Source organism: Hypanus sabinus, chromosome 9 (genome assembly GCF_030144855.1).
Source record: "Hypanus sabinus isolate sHypSab1 chromosome 9, sHypSab1.hap1, whole genome shotgun sequence".
In the NCBI taxonomy this organism is placed as follows: domain Eukaryota; kingdom Metazoa; phylum Chordata; class Chondrichthyes; order Myliobatiformes; family Dasyatidae; genus Hypanus; species Hypanus sabinus.
The window spans coordinates 105,628,930-105,646,553 of NC_082714.1; positions in this window are offsets into that span (position 1 = coordinate 105,628,930).

A 17,624-nucleotide genomic window follows, 5' to 3' on the forward strand; every position below is an offset into this window, starting at 1 on the left:
ATCACTGACTTTACCTCGACCCCTCACCCAGGGACCCTTCTCTGTGGCTACACACCGCTCTCCTTGTTAACTTGTTCAGCCATCAGGACGAAGCCGGGTGCCTGGGACTGATGGCAGAGCACATTTAGTTCAGGAGGAACTTGGCTTCAGGACAGGGAGCCAACAGAGGAAACCTCTGTTTGCTTCTGCCAGCCAACAAAAATTTCACTGGGAGCCAAGACAGGCCGCGTGACTCCAGCTTGCTGACCTCAGAGTGCTCTAGCCCAATGCCAGGCTCTCATGCTTCTTGCCAATAATGTCCTGGATTTATTTATTAGAGCAAAGTTAATATTGTCTCTTGGAAATATATAGAGGCTGCCTCTATCCAAAGGAGCTCAAGTAGAAAATGACTGTGTTATGAACTATCATGATGGCTGATTGTATGTTTCCATTATAAATATTTGAACTTGCCTCATCACTGTTACTCATTAAGTTTGTTCACAGGTGTGTGTGTGTGTGTGTGTGTGTGTGTGTGTGTGTGTGTGTGTGTGTGTGTGTGTGTGTGTGTGTATTCTGTGTTTGTTATAAGAGCCCAGCCGATGTCCTGTCTAGTCTCCGGTGGTTCCTTACACAGCTCTATGTAATGATTATTTGCTATTAACTTCATCAGACATTTCCAGATGGGTATGACAAGAAGAAGGAGGGTGAGGGAGAGAAGCAGAGATGTTTATGGAGGGTTTTCCAGTGCTCTGGACCTTGGCCACTGACCCCACTGTATGGTGGAGTGATACAAACTGGATATGTGCAAGAGCTTAGGGTTTCAGGGCAAGAGGACATTATAGAGAATGGAAATGGCACAACTAGACAGGATTCAAAATCAAGAATGACCATGTTAAAATGGAGACCTTACTGGTACAAAGGGGTGATCTGAAGAGGAAGGGCTTTAATGCCACCAGACAGGGTGGTTGTGCTGATTTTCGCTGTTCCATTGGGTGCTGATGCTCCACCTGTTGCAGATACATATCAAACAAGTGATGGATCTCAGCACGAGAAGATGACAAATCTGAACCTGGATGGCAAGGCTTTGAGGAACAGATAATGATGCATGCTTTGCTGTTGAAGTCCTAACGCTGACTGTGCAAGTTAGAAATAGTGTCTGATCTCCTGTCAGAGGACCAAGCATTTAAAGAAGAAACATCTCCATCACAAATGGTCAGGTCACTGTCTCAGGACAGGTGATATCCTGGTCTATCGCAGTGGTGGAATGGGGAAACAGGGACTACAACAACTAACAGCTCTGCAGAGCTGTCCCTGAGTGCAGGAGTTCCCAGGACTGGATATCATGGACCTTCAGAAATAAATGCACCTCAGCCGTTCCAAGCATTTTGTCTCTCGGCTTCCTTTCAGTACAGTTGCAACTTAGGTTTACTCTCCCCACAGCTGCTGCCAGCCCTGCTGCACACTGCCAGAACATTCTGCGTTCTGCATCTCACAGAGGCAGGATTCTTTCTTTCCTTGATCTGCTCTCAGTCATCGCCCTCTGTTTACAACTCCCTCAGACAGATTGGCTGGGATTAACAAGCCTTCCCCAGTCTCTGTCAGCCACTTCTACCACTTACATCATTCAGTCTGTCTGGGTCTCCACCTGATCACTGACAAACCCCTGTTCTCTCCTTCTCTTCCTCTCAGCTTTCATCTAAATATAATTATCTTCCAATGTTTCCCAGTACTGATGAAAAGTTACTCTACTGCACAATCTCTGCCTGGACTGCTGGTGTAGTTTGGTGTAGTTTCCCCTGTACTAAGTACTGAGTACCCCAGTGCCGAGTTTTCCCTAGTGCCAGTTTTCCCATGGTTAAGTGTCCCAGTTCCCAGTTTCTCCAGTGCTGAGTAGCCCCACTATTAAGTATAGTCAGTGCCAAATTTCCGCAGTGTTGAGTACCCCGGTGCTGATTTTCCCCAGTATTGAGTATTCCCCAGTTGTGTATTTAATATTTCAGTAATACTTGAGAAATGTTGCAAATATTTTGTTTTAGCGTTCTTTGTTCTTTTACATAATTCATTATGGGTTATATGTAAAAGTACGTAAATGGCTTAGGACCTCACATCACCACATCGTAAGTGTGCACCCTGCTAAAAGTAAAACAAAACTAAGACACACAAATCCCGGCTCCATGTTTTTCTTTCAATTACTTTTATGTTTTGGAGTTACAAAACATAATAATGGTGATGAGAAAGTTTTAAACAACCCTGAGGTGACTACCTACCAATTGAAGTGCAGCGAGACATTCAAGTTAAAAAAAAGGGCAGCATGTGCTTTTTTGGGAAGGGACAGAGTAAAAAAAAGGGCAGAAAATCGATGATTTCATGGGTTCATAAAGAATGAGTCCTGGGGGATAATAATCATAAATTTAAAAATATCAGTAAGAGCTGGCTACATTGGAAAGATAGAAGCTTTTGATTGCAGAAAAGATAACTGGCTGATGTATACTGAGTGCATTGAGTTGTATTTTGAAGCAAATAAAATAGCCAATGACAAGCAAATGCCAGTTTTGCAGAGTGAGGTTGGTGGAAGAGCATACAGTTTTCTTAGAAGCTTAACTAGCTCCAACCAAACCAGCCAAAATGAGCTTTGCTGATATTGTGAAAGTAATGCAAGAACATTTAGGACCAAAACCATTGTTAATTGTAGAACACTTTAGATTTCAGAAGTAGAATAAAAAGGAAGGGGCGTCCACTTCAATGTACATGGCTGAATTGAAGAAGCTGTCTGAGCATTGTCAGTTCAGTGGTGGGCTTAATGATGCATTGTTTCATTTGTGGAATTTTATAAGAAAGCATTCAAAAATGGCTTCTAACTGAAGTGCAGCTCATATTGAAAAGAACAGTTGAAATCACTGCATAAATGAACACAGCAGACAGTGATGCCATTGTGTTGCAGTCAGGAATGAAAGTGAGCCTGAACAAAATCGCAAAATCCACACAGAAACCGGCCTGGCCAAACAAATCGTGTTACCATTGTGGCAGGGGCTCACATACAACAGACCAATACAGATTTAAAGTTGAAACTTGTAGAAAATGAAACAAAGTAGAACACATAGAAAGAACAGGTCAGGCAGACAACAATAAATGCACTGCACTAGAAAGAGAAAAAGTTAAAAATTCAAGTTGCGGTTTCAAAAACAGAACCAATCTGCAATGCTGTTGATGGAAAATCTGATAATGATGAGAGTGATACAGGACTGGGTAGCCTTGACATTTACAGTGTGAAAATTAATGTGAGACAAACAATATCGCTTACCTCAGAAGTGAATAGCAAATTAATTAAAATGGAATTGGACACTGGCTTGGCTGTTTCAGTCATTCCACAAGATAAGTTTGAACTAAATTTCAAAGTTACTGAACTGAAGCCTGCAGATATCCAGTTAAGAACGTACACAGGAGAAACGATAATTCCTGTGGGAATGACATTTTGAGCAGTGAAATACAACAACTAATATGCCACATCGGGTTTGTATGTAGTCAAAGCAGGAAGGTCAGCGTTGTGGGTGGTGAGTGTCTGAGACAGCTACAACTAGATTGGAGATGCATCCACCACTTGCATGCTCCATCCCAGTTACAGAGTCAACTGACAGACAATTAAGAAAGATACTGGATGATGCCACAGCAGTGTTTAAGGATGGCATTGGAAAACTGAAACATATCAAGGGTAAAGTAGTGTTAAATGAAAATTCCACATCTAAGCTTTACAAGACCGATCTGTTTCCTTATACCATCTATGATAAATAACCAGGGAGTTAGATTGCATGGAAGCTGAAGGAGCTCTTTCCAAGGTTGAGTGGAGCCCATGGACAATGCCAGTGGTCTCAGTACCCAAGAAGAAAGTGTCTGTTGGGATCTGTGTGTATTTTAAGGTCACCAATAATCTAGTACAGAAAGTAGATCGATACCCTCTGCCCAGGATAAAGGATATCTTTGGAAAACACTTCAGCAAAGTGGACTTAGCTGATGACTGTCTACAGATGGAGATGGAAAAAGAGTCCAAGGTTCTCACTATAAACATTGATGAAGTGTTTTATTGCTTTTATAGGCTTAATTTGGGGGCAGCATCTGCACCTACACTCTGTCAAAAAGCTATGGACCTGGTGCTGCAAGGCTGCCCAGGCTTTCATTGTCACCAGGGAGGATGACAAGGAACATCTCCAAAATCTTGAGACAGGGGTAAAAAAGATTAGAAGATTATGGGCTCAGAACACGATGCAACAAGTATGAATTCCTTAGTCCAAGTATCACTTACTGTGGTTACACTATTGATGCACAAGGTTTACACATGTGCTGAGAAAATTCAAGCAGCGGTGGATGTTCCAAGGCCAAAGGACATGTCACAGTTGTGGTCCTTTTTAGGATTTGTCAATTACTATAACAGGTTCCTGCCAAACCAGGCAACTGTGCTCCACCCCCTGAACTCATTCCCCAAAAATTAGGAAGAAATGGCAATGGACAAGGCAGTGTGAGGTGGCTTTCCAAAAGGCAAAGGAATTGGTGACATCAGACACTGCTTACACATTATGATCCACGTTGCCACTGAAACTTGCCTGTGACACCTTGCCTTATGGTTTAGGTGCAGTCACGTCACATGTTATGATTGACTGAAGTGAAGCCTTCAGCCTTCACGTCACGTTCTCTTACTGCTGCAGAGAAAAATTACACACAGATTGACAGAGAGCCCTTGGGTCTTGTCTGGGGTGCAAAATGTTTCAACCAGTACTTGTATGGGAGAGAGTTTATCCTCATTACTGATCATCAACCACTAGTGCCCATTTTCAATCTACAGAAGGGTGTTCCACTAACAGCAGCAGTATGAATGCAGAGATGGGCTCCTTTTCATGGAGGACACAATTAAAAGATCAAACTCGAGGATAACTATTCATGGAAATGCTGATGGATTGTCCTGTTTACCCTCGGAAAAACTGAAAAAATTACAAAAGAGGACACTCCTCTTAATATATTCTCCCAAATGCAAATTTGAAAATCTCCTTATTACAGCAGAGATGATCCAAAGAAAAAACAGAAAAGATCCCTCACCATCTCAGGTCTCCATGGCAACTCAAAATGGTCGGAATGTGAAGCAGAAATTCCAGTTTCCCCACTTACCAATACTGGGATGAACTTGCCCTTGATGGGAGTTGCCTTGTGTTGGGATTGAGAATTATTGTACCATTCAAGCTAAGAGATAAAGTGTTGGAGAAGCCACATGCCAGTCACCTGGGCATAGTCAAAATGGAAGTGTTAACTTAAAGCTTTGTCTGGTGACTTGGGATAGATCAGCAGGTTAAGCAGCTTGGCATGTACTATTCAAGATGCCGACAAATCCTGAAGAAAGGTATCCAGAGTTGATAGAACTGCTTCCTGTAGTCCCACAATCAACTCCTACAGCCACCAAGGATGAGGTCCCAGAACCTGTGATTGTTTCACAGCCATAAGTCACTCTTGCCAAATGGAGTGACCCCTCCCCTTGTCAGGAAAGATATTATCTCACAAGAGTAAGAAAGCCTCCACAGCAATTAAATCTTTTTGCCCAAGTGGGACAATTTAATATTTACTGTCTATATAGCAGTTGTATTTTATATATAAACTGTACATACCATATGTATATAAATTGAGATGCATTCTATATTGAGTTGTTTATATTATGCATGTTGGAATGTTGTGTATTTAATACTTCTGTAATATTTGAATAATATTGTAAATAAATTGTTTGATTTAACATTATTTGTTACTTACATAATTAATTATGAGTTATGTGTAAAAGTATGTGAATGGCATACGTCATCACGTCACCAGGTCCTAAATGCGCACCTCACTGGTTTCCCCAATGCTGAGTATCCAGCGTTTTCTGTTGATACTGCACTGGTTACTGTTCTATCAGATGAACAATGTCGTTTCTGAGGGTACTGTTGGGGTTCATTTCTAGAACTAGTGGTGCACATTCAGCATAATGGTTCAGTTACTTGTCTGGGATGAGGATTTCTTCTCTCAGAGGGCAGTGAATCCAAACATTGGTTGAAAAGCCTGACATTAATTGCAAAACAAACATCAAAAAACTGGAAAAATAAAACTAACTTCCACTAAGTGATAACTTGCTACAGTCAGTCTGAGGAAGTAAATAAATTAAATAACTGAGAGGTGTGTGTGTGTGTGTGTGTGTGTGTGTGTGTGTACATGAGAGGTATGAGAGGGGCTGTCAGTGTGTGCACTTACATGTGTTTGTGTGTGTGTGCGTGTGTGTCTGTGTGAGTGTGGGCATGTGTATATGTAGCATTTGTATGTGTGTGAATCTGTGTATGTGTGTGTGTGTGTGTGTACATGTGTATGCTTGTGTATGTGTGTGCGCGCACAAATTTGTGTGCAAGTGTGTGTATGTGTGTGTAAATGTACGTGTGTAAGCGAATGTGTGTGAATCAGTATACGTGTGTGTGTGTGAGTGTGTCTGTGTCTGTGAGTGTGAGTGTGTCTCCGTGTCTGTGTGTGTGCATCTGCAAGCTTGTATGTGTGTGCGTGTTTGTGTATGTGTATGCGTGTGTGTGTGTACATGAGAGGTATGACAGGGGCTGTCAGTATGTGCACTTACATGTGTTTGTATATGTATGTGTGTGTGTCTGTGTGAGTGTGGGCGTGTGTATATGTAGCATGTGTATGTGTGTGAATCTGTGTACGTGTGTGTGTACATGTGTATGCTTGTGTATATGTGTGTGTGTGCGCACAAATTTATGTGTGTATGTGTGTGTAAATGTACGTGTGTAAGTGAATGTGTGTGAATCAGTATACGTGTGTGTGTGTGAGTGTGTCTGTGTCTGTGTCTGTGTGTGTACCTGTCTGGACACGCCCCCCTGCTGACTGCTCCTGTGGCTCCTCCCACAGACCCCTGTATAAAGGCGATTGGAGGCACTGCTCCTCCCTCGGTCTCCAAGATGTTGTGGTCACTTTTGCTGCTAATAAGAGCCTATCATTCGCCTCCCGTCTCCGAGAGTTATTGATGGTGTATCAGAGTGTGTGTGTGTAGCCCTGCCCCTCCCCCACAGCTGTTGAGGCATATGTTCTTACCATCCGGCTGGCAGCAGCTGTATTGAGGTTTCCTTTGCTCCTACTGAATGCTGGTCTGGTTCTCTTTTAAAGACCCTTTCCATGTGTAAGTTTCAAAAACAATTATACATACGTTCAAAATTGGAAATGTCCTTTTTCCAGGACTTAATGTCAGGATGTTAACTACAACATGGTCATTAATGAAGACCGAAGAGCACCCTTGTTGGGTTAGAGTTTAACTACAGTTCACCTTTACCCACGCTAACCCTTCGCTTTACAGGTTCCTCCATGTTTACTCAACAGAGCCTTTAATTTATTCCGAACCTGAGGGAGGGGAAGAGGGATTTTCGATATGGGATGCCTGACAGGAAATCTGGTTTGTTTGCACTGTCAATCACTGAGAGATACTTCAAGAGGACAAAATAGAGGGAACACTCATCAGCTTAGACAGCATATCAGGTGGGACAAACTGCTGCATTCAGTTCCTGTTCTCTCTTGTTCTGTCTCCTCATGGCTTGCAGTTAGTGCCCCATTATTAATATTTTCAAAAACTGCTATAAATAATCTCTGCTGCTGTGCTTTTTGTTCAAGCCCTCTCTACATTTCCTGACAGGAGCACGTAAAAGACAAGCTGGCTACCCAGGAGATGCCCCATCACTCAGTCTCTCTGTATTGACAAGAGTCTTATAGAAAAACCCTCCAATCACCAGCCAGGCCCCCGGTTACATCCCCAGAACCAGTTCAGGCCCCAGTTACATCCCCAGAACCAGTTCAGACCCCCGGTTACATCCCCAGAACCATTTCAGACCCCCGGTTACATCCCCAGAACCATTTCAGGCCCCCAGTTACATCCCCAGAACCATTTCAGACCCCCGGTTACATCCCCAGAGCCATTTCAGACCCCCGGTTACATCCCCAGAACCAGTTCAGGCCCCAGTTACATCCCCAGAACCAGTTCAGACCCCTGGTTACATCCCCAGAACCATTTCAGACCCCCGGTTACATCCCCAGAACCATTTCAGGCCCCCAGTTACATCCCCAGAACCATTTCAGGCTGCAGGACCCTCATCATCAATGCTCATAGAGTTAGAGAGAGCTCCCTAAACCCCTCTCCCCCTTGAGTGTGAGCATCAGTGGAGAGACAACTCATGCGCCTACTGCAGAGCTGACGACCACCCAAAGCATCAAGTGCCCAAAGCATTGGAGAGCACCGTAAGTCCATCCGATTCCTCCTGATCGACTCACCCAACACTCCTCTCATCCTGGGTTAACCCTGGCTGTCACTCAGGATCCTCACTTCACCTGGTCGTCTGGTGCACTGCTGAATTGGAGGCCCACCTGCCTGACATCACCCCGTAAATCCTTGGAGACGGAGGAAACCCACGACCTCACCAAACCCCCACGGGAGTATCACACCTTAACCTGTGAAGGGAAGCCGACAGTCTGCTGCCTCACAGACCGCACGATCGACCTCCTCCCAGGTAGCACCCCTCCCCAAGGTCATCCATTCTCCTCCTGAGACTCAAGCCATGAATGACCACAACACTGAAGTGACACAGCATGGATTCATTCAACTTTCCAATTTCCCGACCGGTGTAGGACTCCTCTTTGTCAAAAAGACAGATGGGTGTCTTCATCCCTGCACAGACTACTGTGGACTCAACAAAATCACTGGTAAGAACCGCTGGCCTCTCCCGTTGATGGATAGCGCATTCCACAGGGCCCAGATCTTCACAAAGCTGCATCTATAGAGTGTGTAAACCTGATCTGCATCCAATGGGATGAGTGGAAGACGGTGTTCATAACACCCGTTGGCCACTACGAATACCTGCTGATGGCTTTCAGACTTTCCAACAGTCCAGCCGTTTTCCAAGCCTTCATTAACAAGATCCTCTGAGACATGCTACACAAGTATGTGTTTGTTTACCTTGTTGACATCATCACCTTCGCCAAGAATCCCCAAGACCACATCTATCACGTCTGTTCAGTCCTTCAGTGTCTCCTTGAAAACCAGCTCTACTGCAAGTTAGGAAAATGCCAGCTCACTCCCCGACCGTTTCCTTCCTGGGTTACGTCCTCTTACCCCAAAGCACAACCGTGGGCCCAGAGGAAGGGCGCACCATCGTTGAATGGTCCCGAACGGGCTGTCTCAGACTGCTGCAATGCTTCTTGGGCTACTCCAACCTCTACCGCCGTTTCCTCAGAAACTACGGCCAAATCGCCGCTCCTCTCACCTCTCTCGCCGAATTACCTACCACGCGGATAACCCGGTCTGCTGCCGCGGACCACGCTTTTGGGGAGCTCAAGTGACGTTTCACCACTGCTCCATTTTCCCTTGTCCCACCACCCCCAAATCTTTGGTGGTAGAGGTGGGTGCTGGGCCCACCCACTCCCAGCAAAGACTGGGTGGGAAGACATAGCCTTGTGCCTTCTTCTTGTGTAAGTTCAATCCAACACGTGCCATCATGCGGGGGACTTGCTATGAAATTGGCCTTGGAGAATGGAGACATTGGCTGATGGGAAACACTGAGTCCTTCCTGATCTGGACTGACCACCAGGACCTTAATCCATACATCAGACCCGCCAACTCACCCACGCCAGGCTTGCTGGGCTCTCTTCTTCAAACAATTCAACTCCATCATCTCCTACTGACCCTTTTCCAAGTGGATGACCTGTCACGACAGTTTGGCCGACCCTCAGCCCATTATTCCATCTTCCCATCGTGATCGTTTGGAAACTCAAGAACCAGATCAGTTGGGATCTGGCCGACAGTCCTGACGTGCCGGCAGCCGTATGCTCTAATTCATTCCAGTGGCCTCACTCCTCACCCCTCTGCAGCCACCCAGGGACACGACAGACTCTTGATTTTCTGCGAAGCTGGTTCAGGTGTCCCGCGTTGATTGTAAATGTACGTCAGCTTGTTGCTGCCTGGCTTCAGTACGCCCAGTTGAGATCTCCCAACCAGAGGGCCTCTAGGCTCCTGTGTCATCTGTTGGTGTCTCGATGACCATGGTCGCACATCGCCCTGGATTTCATCACAGGTTTGCCACCTTCCGATGGGGCCACGATGATCACGACAGTGGTGGATCGGATCTCCAAGGCGGCCCACTTCATTGTCCTCCAAAGCTTCCGTCAGCCACTGAGATGGCAGATCTGGTTCTCCAACATGCAGTTCATTTCCATGGGTTAGACTGGGACCCACAGTCCGTCGCCCGCTCCTGGTGATCTTTCTGCTTCCTCCTCCATACCTCAGTGATTCTGTCCTCTGGCTATCATCCACAGACCAATGAACAGTTGGAAAGAGACAATCAGCAAGTTTCTGCAATGCTTTGCTGCCTCTAACCCTTTTGCGTGGATGAAGTATCTGCTTTTGGACAATCTGCCACAGGATCTGAAAACCTCTGCATGTGAGTATGTCACTCTTTGAAGTGCGTTGTGGCTACCAGCTTCTGTAGTTCCTCGAGCCTATGGCAGAGGACTGTCCATCTGCCAGGGCCTTAGTTAGTCGTTACTGGAATGCTTGGATGAGGGCATAGAGGGCCATCTTAGCTGCCAACTGTGCCTACTGCTGCCAGGCCAGTGCTGGTGGCATGCAACCAGACTGTGTCTGTCCACTGAAACCTGCCCTTGCACCCCGAATTCTACAAGCTCTCGCCCCGCTTCGTTGGACCCTTCAGGATCACCCAACACATCAACCCAGTCACAGACCATTTGCCGCTGCCACCGTCCCACAGGATAACACCGGCCGTCCACGTGTCCTGCCCGAAGCCTGTAGTCTATGGACCACTCAATCCACCTGAGCCTGCACCTACGGAACCTAGGTTGGTGGAAGGTGGCCCAGTGTACGTGGTTCGCCGATTGCTAGATTCACGTTGCTGTGGATGGGCTGTGCAGTACCTGCTCAGCTGGAGAAATTTCGGCTCAGAGGAGAGGTCTTGGGTGCCATCCAGTTACATCTTGCATCCGTTGCCCATCGAAGAGTTCCACTGGAACCACTGGCATTATCCGGGGCCGCTGGAGGCCGGTCATAAGCTTCCGGCCTGCACACGCAGGCTCCTCCCAGTCTTCACCCAACTAATAGGATTCACCTGCCACTCAGTTCAGACTCATCACCTGCAGCCTATTTAACCCCAGTTCTCAGTCTTCCATTTCAAACCAATTGGCCTCAACCAGTTTCTCCAAACTTTCACTCTCCCTGGCTAAATTTTACCTAGCTGCCTGGTGTATATGTTTCCTTGTTTTGTGGAGCTTTATGGCTTGTTCTTTTGTGGGCTGTTATTAAGATCATAAGATATAGGAGCAGAAGTAGGCCATTTGGTCCATTGAGTCTGCTCCACCATTCAATCATGGGCTGATCCAATTCTTCCATTCATCACCACTCTCCTGCCTTCTCCCCATACCCTTTGATGCCCTGGCTAATCAAGAACCTATCTATCTCTGTCTTAAATAGACCCAATGACTTGACCTCCACAACTGCTCGTGGGAACAAATTCCACAGATTTACCATCCTCTGACTAAAGTAATTTCACTGCATCTCTGTTCTAAAAGGACATCTTTCAATCCTGAAGTCGTACCCTCTTGTCCTAGACTCCCCTACCATGGGAAATAACTTTGCCATATCTAATCTGTTCAGATATTTTAACATTCAAAATGTTTCTATGAGATCCCCCCTCGTTCTCCTGAACTCCAGGGAATACAGCCCAAGAGCTGCCAGACATTCCTCATATGGTAACCCTTTCATTCCTGGAATCATTCTCGTGAATCTTCTCTGAACCCTCTCCAATGTCAGTATATCCTTTCTAAAATAAGGAGCCCAAAACTGCACACAATACTCCAAGTGTGGTCTCATGAGAGCCTTAGCCACTGACTCAACCTGGATGTTAACCTGCTCAAGGACTCCCAAGTCCCTTTGCATCTCTGCATTTTGAATTCTATCCCCATCTAAATAATAGTCTGCCCGTTTATTTCTTCCATCAAAAGGCAAAATCATACACTTTCCAACAGTGTATTTCATTTGCCACTTCTTTGCCCATTCCCCTAAACTACCTACAGACTCTATGGTTCCTCAACACTACCCGCTCCTCCACCTATCTTTGTATCATTGGCAAATTCAGCCACAAATCCACTAATACCATAGTCCAAATCATTGACATACATCCTAAAAAGCGGCAGTCCTAACACCAACCCCTGTAGAACTCCACCGGTAACCTGCAGCCAGCCAGAATATTTATTCCCACTATCTGTTTCCTGCCGATCAGCCAATGCTCCACCCATGCTAGTAACTCCCCTGTAACTCCATAGGCTCTTATCTTGCTAAGCAGCCTCATGTGCAGCACCTCATCAAAGGCCTTATGGAAATCCAGGTAGACCACATCTATTGCATCTCCTTTGTCTACCCTGTTTGTAATTTCCTCAAAAAATTGCAATAGGTTATTCAGGCAGGATTTTCCTTTCAGGAAACCATGCTGGCTTTGGCCTATCTTGTCACGTGCCTCCAGGTACTCTGTAATCTCATCCCTAACAATTGATTCCAGCAACTTCAAAAACCACTGGTGTCAGGCTAACAGGTCTATAGTCTTCTTTCTGCTTCCTCCCACCTTTCTTAAATAGTGGTGCAACATTTTCAATTTTCCAGTCATCTGGTACAATGCCAGAATCTATCGATTCTTGAAAGATCATTGTTAATGCCTCCACAATCTCTCCAGCTACTTCCTTCGGAACTCGAGGGTGCATTCCATCAGGTCCAGGAGATTTATCCACCCTCAGACCATTAAGCTTCCTGAGCAACTTCTCAGTCATAATTTTCACTGCCAAATCGTCTCAATTGTTCTGCTTTTGGATCAAACCTCTTTTACAATTCCTGACAAATGAAGTTCTAGGGTTCTTGAAGGCACATGATAAAACAGACTGAAGTCAGCATGGTTTTCTTAAAGGGAAATTTTGCCTGTCAAATGTATTGGGATTCTTTGAGGTAATAAGGATGGACAAAGGAGAGTCAGTGAATTTTCAGATGATCTTTGACAAGGTCCTACATGTGAGGCAGCTAAATAAGATAAGAGCCCATGGTATTGTAGGAATGATACTAGCATATATAGAAGATTGGCTGACTGGCAAGAGGCAAAGAGTGGGAATAAACGGGGCCTATTTTGGTTAGTTGCAGGGTGACTAGTAGTGTTTCACAGGAGTCTGTGTTGGGACCAGCTTCTTTTCACAGTATATGTCAATGATTTGGATGATGGAAATGATGGCTTTGTGGTCGGGTTCGCAGACAGTATGAAAATAGCTGGAGCACCAGGTAGTGTTCAGGAAGCAGGGACAGAGGAGGTGTCGGGGTAATTTATTTTTTTTATTTTTTTTTTTACGCAGAGAAGAATGGGCTGCTGGCGGCAGCGGTGGAGGCAGGAGTGATAGGGTCTTTTAAGAGACTCCTGGCTGGATACATGGAGCTTAGAAAAATAGAGGGCTATGGGTAAACCTAGGTAGTTCTAAGGTAAGGACATGTTCGGCACAGCTTTGTGGGCCAAAGGGCCTGTATTGTGCTGTAGGTTTTCAATATTTCTATGTTTCTAAGTATGTGGAAAGACTTAGACAGATTGGGAGAATAGATAAAGAAGTGACAGATGGAATATAGTGTAGGGAATTGTATGACCATGCACTTCGGCAGAAAGAATTATTTAAACAGGCAGAAAATTTAGAAATCAGAGATGCAAAGGGACTTCGGAATGTTTGTGCAGGCTTCCCAAACTTCTCGCAGTTTGAGTTGGTGGTAAGGAAGGCAAATGCAACTTTAGCATTAAGTTTGAGAGAACTAGAATATAAAAGTGTGGTGTGGATGTAATGCTAATGCTTTATAAGACATTGATCAGACTGAACTTGGAGTATTGTGAACAGTTTTTGGCCTCTTTTCTAAGAAATAATGTGTTTGAACTGGAGCAGGTCCAAGGAGTGTTTGATTTGTTGGAGTTTAGAAGAATGAGGGGTGATGAAATGAAAGAGAAGATTGGTAGCTCGAGTTAGCTGCTTGTTTGAGCCTGGAGACTAGGCTACAAACGTGACATCATCAGTGCACAACTGAGTGTTGTTTCTGCGATTATCTTGGTCCGTCTTGTTCCAATGGCTTGGCTGCCGTGCTGACGGCTAGTCTCTGCTGGGTCCTGGCCAACTGGATAGCTGAGTGATCCCCACTGGCCTGTATCCCTAGTTATCGGTTGTCGTGAGCATTCGGTGTCTGCAGTTCACCACTCAGCCCGATCCTGCAGACATATAGGTCCATAAATTGCATCCAGTTCAATATGCTTGTTAATAGTCTTCCGTTGAGAACCAAGCTTCTAGGAATCCACTTGATTTATTGTTTTGTGCTTCTGGCAGGAGTTTTGTAGCTTCCCAGGTGAATTTTATCCTTCTTGGTCTTCATGTACTGAGAGGAGTGGCAGGGAATCTTGTCTTCATGTCGTCTCATGGATCGTTTTCTTCCCTGTCTGTCCGATGTGGGTTTGCGGCAGTCTCCACACCGGATTTATTGGGACACAGCACGGAATTGGTCCTTCTGGCCTCCAAGCCATGCCACCCAGCAAACCCTGACTTAACCCTAGCCTAACCACGGGATAATTTACAATGAGCATCCAGTATGTCATTGAACTGTGCGAGAGACTGCTGCACCCAGCGGAAGCCCATGCGGTCACGGGTAGAATGTGCAAACTCCTTATAGACAGGAATCGAACCCGGATCACTGCTACTGTAAAGCGTTGTGCTAACCATTACGCTACGTTTGTTCTCTGTGTGGGCTGCTGGATCTTTGGGTCTCGAGACGAGCGTTCTATGGTAGTGCTGGGTTTATGTGCTACCATTACTCTGTGTGGTTGGAGCAGTCATGAAGAGGCATCTCATTGAAACCTATCAAACGTTGAAAGGCCCACCTCGAGTGGATGTGAGGATGTTTCCAATATTGGGGGAGACTAGGACCAGAGGGCACAGCCCCAGAATAGAAGGATGTTCCTTTACAACAGAGATGAGGAGGAATTTCTTTAGCCAGAGGATGGTGAATCTGAGGAATTCATTGCCACAGACGGCAGTGGAAGCCAAATCACTGGGTATATTTAAAGCGAAGGTTGATAATTTTCTGATCAGTAAGGGTGTCAAATGTTACAGAGAGAATGTAGGGGAATGTGATTGAGAGGGATATGAAATCAGCTGAGATGGAATGATGGAGTAGAGTCTATGGACAAATGGCCTAATTCTGATCCCATGTCTGCATCATCTAAAATTATGAGATGTAGGGGGAAGGTAGATAGTGTTTCTTTCCCAGTTTAGAAATACAAAATAATTGAGGGACTAGATTTAAGGTAAGGTGGGGTGGGGAGGGGAATGTTTGAGGGAGATGTATGGAGCAAATTTTTTTTTAACATCATAGAGTACCAAGCCAGTCTGAAAAAAATCACTAAGCAACTACCATCAACAGACTACTTGCAATACTAGAGGAAACAACATACTGGACCATTGCTACACCTACTGTGCTATTCTACGCCCTCACTTCGGGAAGTCTGATCACCTGGCTGTACTTCTACTCCCTGAGTATAGGCAGAGTCTGAAGACTGCAGCACCATTAGTGAGGACCAAAAAGGTTTGGATAAGGGAAGCACAGGAGTGCCTACAGGACTGTTTTGAATCGGTGGACTGGACTGTATTCAGGGATTCATCTTCGGAATTGGATGAGAACGCTGCAGTTGTTACTGACTTCATTAAAACCTGTGTGGATGAGTGTGTGCCCACAAAAACTTACTTTACATTCCCAAACCAAAAGCCGTGGATGAACCAGGAGGTACGTCGTCTGCTGAAGGCTAGATCTGTGGCAATCAAGTCTGGCAACCCAGAAAACCAGGTGTGATTTGCGGAGGGCTACTTCAAGGGCAAAGAGACAATTTTGAATAAGGTTGGAAATGACATTGGATGCACGACAACACTGGCAGAGTTTGCAAGACATTACTTCCTACAAAGTGAAAACCAATAGTATGAATGGCAGTGATGCTTCACTACCATATGAACTCAACACCTTCTATGCCGCTTTGAAAGGGAGAACACAACCACAGCTGTGATGATCCCTGCTGTATCTGATGACCCTGTGATCTCCATCTCAGAGGCCGATGTTAGGCCATCTTTAAAGAGAGTGAATCCTCGCAAGGCAGAAGGTCCCGACGGAGTACCTGGTAAGGCTCTGAAAACCTGTGCCAATCAACTGGCCTGAGTATTCAAGGACATTTTCAACCTCTCACTACTACGGGTGAAGGTTCCCGCTTGCTTCAAAAAGGCAAAAATTATACCAGTACCTAAGAAGAATAATGTGAGCTGCCTTAATGGCTATCACCCAGTAGCACTGACATCGACAGTGATGAAATGCTTTGAGAGGTTGGTCATGACTAGATTGAACTCTTGTCTTAGCAAGGACCTGGACCCATTGCAATTTGCCCATCACCACAATAGATCAATGGCAAACACAATTTCAATGGCTCTCCACGCAGCTTTCGACCACCTGGACAACACAAACACCTATGTCAGGATGCTCAGCATTTAATACCATCATTCCCATAATCCTGATTGAGAAGTTGCAGAACCTGGGCCTCTGTACCTCCCTCTGCAACTGGATCTTCAACTTCCTAACTGGAAAACACAATCTGTGTGGATTGGTGATAACATATCTTCCTCGCTGGCGATCAACACTAACGCACCTCAGGGGTGTGTGCTTAGCCCACTGCTCTACTCTTTCTATACCCATGACTGTGTGGCTAGGCATAGCTCAAATACCATCTATAAATTTGTTGACGATACAACCATTGTTGGTAGAATCTCAGGTGGTGACGGGAGGGCGTATAGGAGTGAGATATGCCAACTAGTGGTGTGGTGCTGCAGGAACAACCTGGCACTCAACGTCAGTAAGACGAAGGAGATGATTGTGGATTTCAGGAAGGGTAAGACAAAGGAACACATACCAATCCTCATAGAGGGATCAGAAGTGGAGAGAGTGAGCAGTTTCAAGTTCCTGGGTGTCAAGATCTCAGAGGACCTAAGCTGATCCCAACATATTGACACAGTTATAAAGAAGGCAGGACAGCGGCTATATTTCATTAGAAATCTGAAGAGTTTTGGTATGTCAACAAATACACTCAAAAACTTCTATAGATATACCGTGGAGAGCATTCTGACAGGCTGCATCACTGACTAGATGGAGGGGCTACTGCACAGGACTGAAAGAAGCTGCAGGAGGTTATAAATCTAGTCAGCTCCATCTTGGGTAATAGTCTACAAAGTATCCAGGACATCTTCAGGGAGCGGTGTCTCAGAAAGGCAGCACCCATTATTAAGGACCCCCAGCACCCAGGACATGCCCTTTTCTCACTGTCACCATCAGGCAGGAGATACAGAAGCCTGAAGGCACACACTCAGTGATTCAGGAACAGCTTCTTCCCCTCTGCCATCTGATTCCTAAATAGACATTGAACCCTTGGACAATACCCAACTTTTAAAAATATACAGCATTTCTGTTCTTTGCACAATTTTTAATCAATTCA